Raw genomic sequence first — 7,618 nt, 5'->3', positions numbered from 1 at the left:
AGAGATTGGAGATCTTTTGGATAAGTATAGTATTAACCATGGTATTTTACCCAGGTAGCCAGTTTTTATACAGGGTGGAAAAAAGATAAGACTCTTGTTAGAGGGGGAAGGATATGAATTGAATCCAGAAAATAGTGACCTTGTGGGAGGTCTGATTATGAGATATAGCGAGAATAAAGGATAAAAAATAGGTTTAGTGTGCAAGAGAATAGGATTAAGCACAACAGTAACAAAGTTTTGGAAGACAGCAAAATAAGCAAGCTGCTGTGGTTGAGGTTAAGCCCCATGGAGCCAGGCAGAGGGTGAGTGGCCTTCCAGCTTCCACCACTCAGGCAGAAGGCAGGGACAAGGCAGTGGCAGGGGTGGGGCACAGCTGAGACTGTGGCAGCAGAGGCAGGGGTGTGGTCTTCACCTCCACAGCTATGGTGGCAGTAATGCAGCTGGGTGGGTGAGGGTGGCTGCTGTGGGAGAATTCCCTAAATAGCCACTAAGATCCTTTTTTTTTTTTTTTAAACAAAATCCTCCTGTTAAAGCCTGCTGCTCCTAACAAGCACCTGGCCTCTCACACAGCCCAACTCTCCAGACAGTCTGGGTCCATCATGGCCCAACTCTTCTCTCTTCTCTGGGTGACAGCTGGTTCCCCAATTTCTCTTGTAATGACCCAGCTGGTGTCCACAGTCTCAGTGGGTGCATACCAACCCTGTGCATTTGCCACTTTGTCTTTATTCTCCCTAGTGACTTCAAGCATCCAGGTCCATACTGGTGCTGCTGAAACCTGGGGAGGGAGCCCTTGACCTGGCTGTCTTCCAAGAATCCTGCAAGTGGTCCAGCAGGCCCTGGGCTGCAGCTGCCCTGGTCCTTGTGCTGGTTCCAGGGACCTTATCATCCCAAAGCAGTCTCCTTACTGTCTGATTTTTCAATGTCCTCTACAATTTTGGCCTTCAACCTTCATATATGCTGGGATACCATTGGTTGTTCATTCTGTTCCTCAGAAGATTGGCTAGGTGTTCCTCCTGTGCACAGGGAGAACACTCCTGTGGACTCTGCACCCACCTACTTTGCTACCATCTTCCCTGGACCCAGTAATCCAAAAATTTATCTAGGACCACAAAATACCCATAAAGGCCACAGCAATCTTGAGAAAGAAGAACAAAGTTGAGGGTAACAGATTACCTGATATCAAACTATACTACAAGATCATAGTAATCAAAACAGCATGGCACTGGCATAAAAACAGACATCGATCAATGGAACTGACCATAAAGCCCAGAAAGAAACCCATGACCTATATATAGTTAATATGTGACAAAGGCAGCAGGAACATACAAGAGAGTAACGACAGTTTAATCAATAAATAGTGTTGGGAAAATTGGACTGAAAAAAAAATGAAACCAGACCAGTTACTTATACCATATGCAAGAATAAACTCAAAATGTATTAAAAACTTAAATGTAAGACTTCAAACCATAGGAAAACCCAGAAGAAAACATAGGCAGTAAAATCTCAGACATTTTACTTAGTGATATTCTTCTTTTATATATCTCCTCAGGCAAGAAAAATGAAAGAAAAAATAAAGACATGTAACTACAAGCTAAAAAGTATATGCACAGCAAAGGAAACCATCAACAAAATGGAAAGATGACCCATTGAATGGGAGAACATACTTGCCAATAATACATCTGGTAAAGGGTTAATATCCCAAATTTGTAAGGAACTTAAAATACTCAACACCAGGAAAACAAACAATCCAGTTAAAAAATGGGCAAAGGACTTCAATAGACACCATGGGGATGTACAGTACAGCATAGAGAATATAGTCAATAATATTGTAATAATTATGTGTTGCATGTTGGGTACTGGAAATATCAGGGGGAACACTTTGTAAAGTATATGATTGTCAAAGCAGCATGCTGCAGGCTTGAAACTAATACAAAATAACATTGAATATAAACTATAATTAAAAATTTAAAATAAATAAATGGACAAATGAATAGACATTTCTCTAAAGGAGACATGAAATTTGCTATTGAGCACATGAAAAGCTAATTGATTTTGAAAGAAATGCAAATCAAAATCATAATGGGGCACCACTATGATGGCTATAATAATGATAATAATGATGATGATGAAAGTAGGAGAAATTGGAATCCTCGTACTTGCTAACGAGATGTAAAATGGTGCAGCAGCCACTGTGGAAAATACAGAAAATCTGCACTTAATGCTGTCAGTAGGTTCTGTGACTTTAAGCAAAAGTACATATAATGAAACCAATTTTACCATAGACTAATTGATATAAACAATAGTCAAGTTCCTATGGCATCTCATTAATACTTTAAGGAGATGATATTGAGCTAAATGACATTATTTGAGGACCTGCTATAGACTGCTGTTTCCTCAAAAAGGTTCATATATAATTACTACTGACCCAGCAACCCTATTCCTAGAATTGAAAACAGGTACTTGAACAATGCATTTTACATGCATGTTCATAGGAATGTTATTTACAATAACTTAAGGTGCCCAGATGTCTATCAAAGGGCAGATTGTGGTATGTCCATGCAATGGAATATTATTCAGCCCTAGAAATAAAGTACTGATACATGGTATTGTACAGTATGTATGCACACTTAGGGCAGATGCTAAGTGAAAATAACCCCACATAAAAGGTCATATTGTATGTTCTGTGGCTCCACTTACATGAAATATCCAGAATAGATAAATTCACAGACATAAAAACGCAAATTTCTGATTGCTGGAAGATAAGGGGAGGGAGGAATGGGAAGTACTATGGACTTGTTTTCCCCCACCCCCCAAATTTACACGTTGAGGTGCTAACCTCCAATGTGATCATACTTTATGATGAAGCCTTTGGGAATTAGATTTAGAGGAGGTCATGAGGATAGGTCATGAAAACTGTGAGAAAATAAAATTTCTAAGTCACCCAGTTTATTTTGTTAACAGCAGGCCGAGCTGACTATAAGACAGATAGTAACTGCTTAACAGGTACAAGGTGTCTTGGGATAATGAAAATATTCTGGAATTTAAATAGGGATGGTGGTAGACAGCACTATGAATGTATTAAATGCTACCTTGAATGGTTACTTCTATGTCATTTTTCACCTCAGTTTTCAAAAACAAACTAAAGACATGAGAAACTTTCTGCGTGGGCTTTACCACAGAGCCTGAGGTGTTCAAGAATATTGACGAGGCCAACAACCCCTGAATCATTATTCCCATTAGCACTGCACACCCAGTAATACCTGTTTTTAAAACAAAACTGAATCCTTCCTTGGTCTTACAGTCTCTTGCAGCTGGCATTCCATTTTGCTGATCCCCTTTACAGGAGCCCTTCTCCCAAAGGGCATTAACATATGCTGCCACCATCTCATGTCCTATGTCCTCAGCAGAACCCTGCTCCATCGGGTCCTCATCTTCCTCCCTCTCTGCAGCACTGGGCAGTGGATCCCTCCCGTGTCCACATACTCTTCCACGTGGCCTCCACCACAGCTCACTGTCCTGTGTTGCTCCTCCCCACTAGCCACTCTTTCTCAACCTTTCATACAGCTTCCTCTTCTTTCTCAAAGTCTGAGTGTCCCAGGGCCCAGTCCCTGTCGTCTACACACACTGTCCCGGTGAGCTCACCACGTTTCGTGGCCTTTACACCAGCGATTGGCTGACAACCTTCCAATTTACGCTTCCTACTGGCGCAGTGCCCTGTCCTCTAGGCATTGGTATGTAACTGCTTGCTTGATTCCTCTGACAATGTCTTAAATTTCAAATGTGCGTCTGCAGCGGCTCTGAGCCGCTTGCACCCCACACCCTTCTTCCAGCGTTTTTCACATCGATCCTCCTTGTCAGCGCCTTAACTACCTATTTCAGCCTGTTCTTTGGGACCATAGGCTCTTGCAGCGAATTTTATTTCACTTTCCTCCGGGCCACAGGTCTGAGGCCACCTGGGCCGCCAAAAGAGTGAGTCCCCAATGCTCTCCTAGTGCTCACGGCCTCACTGCACCCTGGGGTCCAGGGCGATGATAAACGGAGGGGATTGGTAGTGTGCTGCCGCCTGGCGCTCTCTCGCCCTGGCTGCTGAACCTCTGCCCGTGCTCCAGCGTCAGGCGGTCCTCAGGTTTTTGCTACAGCCTAGCTGGGAGAAACCCTACGAACACCTCGCCACAGGCCCCCTCCCGCCCTCTAACTCTACCCCCACCCCACAGAAGACAGAGTACAGGTAGTAGGCTACTTGTGCTAACCACGCAGCCGGTGTCAGGATGGCCGAGTGGTCTAAGGCGCCAGACTCAAGGTAATTCCTTGCTTGCGAGCGTTCTGGTCTCCAAATGGAGGCGTGGGTTCGAATCCCACTTCTGACACATACTTTTTTCTCCTTTTCCTCTCTTGAAAGGAATTCCTGCCCAGACGCTTCCCGTTGGTCCCTGGTGTCTCTTCTTCCCCGGAGACCTCCAGACCTCTATAATCCATCAGCGGGACCACTATTGCTGGGAATTCCTACCAGACCCTTCCTGTCAGTCATTGGTGTCTTCTCTTCACCGGAGACCTCCATCGTCAGGCCCACTCTGTCCTCGTCTACCGGAGGCTTTCCTGTGCCTGTGGTTGCTAGGAAGCCACTAGGGGAGGCGAAAAAGGCGGTCTATGTGCCAGAGATTCGTCCAGTCACAGTCACACAATTTACTTCCCAAATGAGAGACTTAGTATAGACTTTTAGAGAGCAGTGTGCTGTCACCTCCCTGGTGGTCTAGTGGTTAGGATTCGGCGCTCTCACCGCCGCGGCCCGGGTTCGATTCCCGGTCAGGGAAAGGGTTCTTTTGTTACCTTTCTCTTTTGGAAGAAAGTTGTTAGCGCCGAACGTATTTGTGATTAATAAGGTTCGTCTTTGTGTCAGTCATTATTCTATTTCTACAATATTTTAACTGGGAAGAAAAGAAAGGTGAGGGTAACTCCAATGATCCAAGGAGATTACCCTAAGGCTGCCACAAGTGCCCGGCCTTCCAAGAGTAGAATCAAAAATTCTCCAGGGAGCACTTGACATCTTGCTTCCTTGTATGTCACCAGTATGGCTCAAATAACTCTTAGAAAAAAAAAATTTTTTTTAAGTCTCCACAAGTGTCCAAGAGGCCATTAGAATGGCACATGCCACCTACTGGGCGACTTAGGAAGTTTTTTTCTCCCAGCAATGGCCCAGACAATTGTTGCTATGGAAAGAAGTCAGGTAATTCTCCCCACCTCCACAGCTACTTTTTAACTTGAAAATATATTTACATAGTAAAAATAATTACACAACGAACATTGGTGTTTTCTCTACCTACATACAACATTGGTTAATATTTTGCCACATTTCTGCCTCTCTTTCTCAGTGGGTAGGCAAATAGATAGAGAGATAGATAATAGAAAGATAGATAATAATGATGATAGATTTTTCCCAGCTGGCCACCCATTTGAAAGCTACAGACATCGTTACACAACCCCATGTTACATCTAAGAAAATCAACATTAACCTGTTGTTATATGCCAGTTCACATTCAAACACTTTTTTAAAGTTTTCTAGAAATTTTCATTCCCAATTTTTTCTATTGTGATGCCTTTGGAAAACAACGTTTTAATAATGAAACCACTTAAATAATATTTAGGCTCTATATTTTTAACATTAGCGTAATATTCTGAGCCTCTGTGCCTAATTTGTTGTTCTTCAAAGTATTCATTTCTCCTTAGGCACCTTTTCTAAGCCAGGGCTCTGTGAAGGTGCACTCTACATTCCTATTGTTTGTAATCAGGCCTCTGCTTTACTGGGCCCCATTGGCAATCTTTGTTGTAACCCAGCCTAGTATAGAGCCTAGCACCCGGTGTGACCGCCAGGCCAGGGCAGCTGTGCCTTTAGCTGAACACAGTTGTATATCCTTTCTAAGCTTTAGTTTTCTTAACTGAAAAACTGGTTGATGAAAAAAAGAAAAATAATGAAATTAGAGCTAATCTTTAATTTTCATTTTGAAACCTTCCCTCATCTTAAAAAGGAATTGAAAGGAATCTAAGCATACAGGCACGGGGGCAAAAGTAGGTTTACACTTGTGACTACATGAAACACAGCTTATTCTTTTATTTTTATTTGTTAATTGTTATATTATTTTCCATTTAAATAACTGCAAACCTACTTTTGCCCCACCCTGTATAGAAGAACAAAAGGAAAAAAGCTGGAAGGACAGACACTCAAATGCACCTGTGATTTTCCGTAAGTGGTAGGATTGTGTAATTTTAAAATTGTCTTTGTTGTAATTCCATGCACATGCTGATTTTTCTACCATGGGTATATAAAATTTATTAGACAAATAAAAATATTCACTTCTTACACAAAAATCATCTCAAAATTAATCATAGATTTAAATGTAACACATAAAACTATAAAAAGTTTTTTAAAATGTAGGAGAAAAACTCTAGGACTTAGGGCTTAGTGAAGAGTTTTTAGAAATGGCAGCAAAAGCGTGATCCATAAAAGGAAACATTAAATCAGACCTCATCAGAATTAAAAACTCATTCTGCAAAAGGCTTTGTTAAGGGAATGGAAAAAAAAAGCCACGAGCAGAAAAAAAAATGCAAACCACATATCTAGCAAAAGACTCATATCTCAGATATATAGAGAATTCTCAAAGTCAATGGTAAAAAAACAAGTAATCCAGTTAGAAAATGAACCACAGACATTACAAGACATCGATGTTCAATATTGTTGAAGTGCAAATTAAAATCACAATGAGATACCACCACATACGTTTCAAAATGACTCAAATAAAAAGTAGTAACAACACCAAACAAAGGATAAAGAAGACAAAGAGCATAAAGAGAAATAAAGGATAGAGGATAAAAAGGAACTGCATCACTTATTCACTGCTAGTGGGAATATAAAATGTTCCAGTCACTCTTGGAAACAGTCTGAACATTTTTTTCAAAACTAAACATGAACTTATACTACACGACTCAAAAATGACATTCTTAGGCATTTATCCCAGAAAAACAAAAACCTAAGTTCACACACACACACAAAAACCTACACACAAATAGGTTCATAGCACCTTTACCTGTAACAGCTCCCAAACAGGAAACAGTTGAACAGCCCTTAGAAGGTGAATGGTTAAATAAGTTGTGGCCCTGACACCAAGGAATGCTGTTCAGCAATAAAAGCAAATAAGCTATTGACACAGGCAATAACTGGACAGACCTCAGGGAATTACACAGAGTAAGAAATCAATCTCAGAAGGCCACATAAAGCATGGTTCTACTTATATAATATTCTAGAAAAACAGATTAGTAGTTGCCAGGGATTGGGAATGTTGGGAGATACAGAGTGGGGTGGGGGTAACTGACTATAAAAGGGTAGCAAAAGGGATATCTTGTGTTGATGGAATAGTTTCATATCCTGATTGTGGTGGTTATAAGAACCTAAACATATGATTGCACCAATGTCCAATTTCTGGTTTTGGTATTATAATTCTGTAAAATGTAACCATTGGCATGAATTCGGTGAAAGGTACATTGGGACCTCTCTGTATTCTCTTTGCAACTTCCTGTGAATCTATAATTATTTTTTAACAAATTACTTCCTCTCTACATGGTGGAT

At 41.1% G+C, this 7,618-nt stretch overlaps 2 non-coding genes across 2 annotated transcripts; both read left to right on the top strand.

Annotated features, from left to right (window-relative positions):
- The first annotated feature begins 4,262 nt into the window (after positions 1-4,262).
- TRNAL-CAA (transfer RNA leucine (anticodon CAA)) lies at positions 4,263-4,367 on the top strand. Its single transcript has 2 exons — positions 4,263-4,300; positions 4,322-4,367. It is a non-coding gene; the product is annotated as a tRNA-Leu (tRNA).
- A 372-nt stretch (positions 4,368-4,739) lies between these two features.
- On the top strand, positions 4,740-4,811 carry TRNAE-CUC (transfer RNA glutamic acid (anticodon CUC)). Its single transcript has one exon. It is a non-coding gene; the product is annotated as a tRNA-Glu (tRNA).
- The last annotated feature ends 2,807 nt before the right edge of the window (positions 4,812-7,618 follow it).

The sequence above is a fragment of the Sturnira hondurensis genome, unplaced genomic scaffold (genome assembly GCF_014824575.4).
Source record: "Sturnira hondurensis isolate 20B ecotype Veracruz unplaced genomic scaffold, ASM1482457v3 Scaffold0018097, whole genome shotgun sequence".
NCBI classification, from domain to species: Eukaryota; Metazoa; Chordata; class Mammalia; order Chiroptera; family Phyllostomidae; genus Sturnira; species Sturnira hondurensis.
Note: the sequence above shows the minus strand (reverse complement) of the source record. Positions and strands in the feature narration are given on the sequence as shown.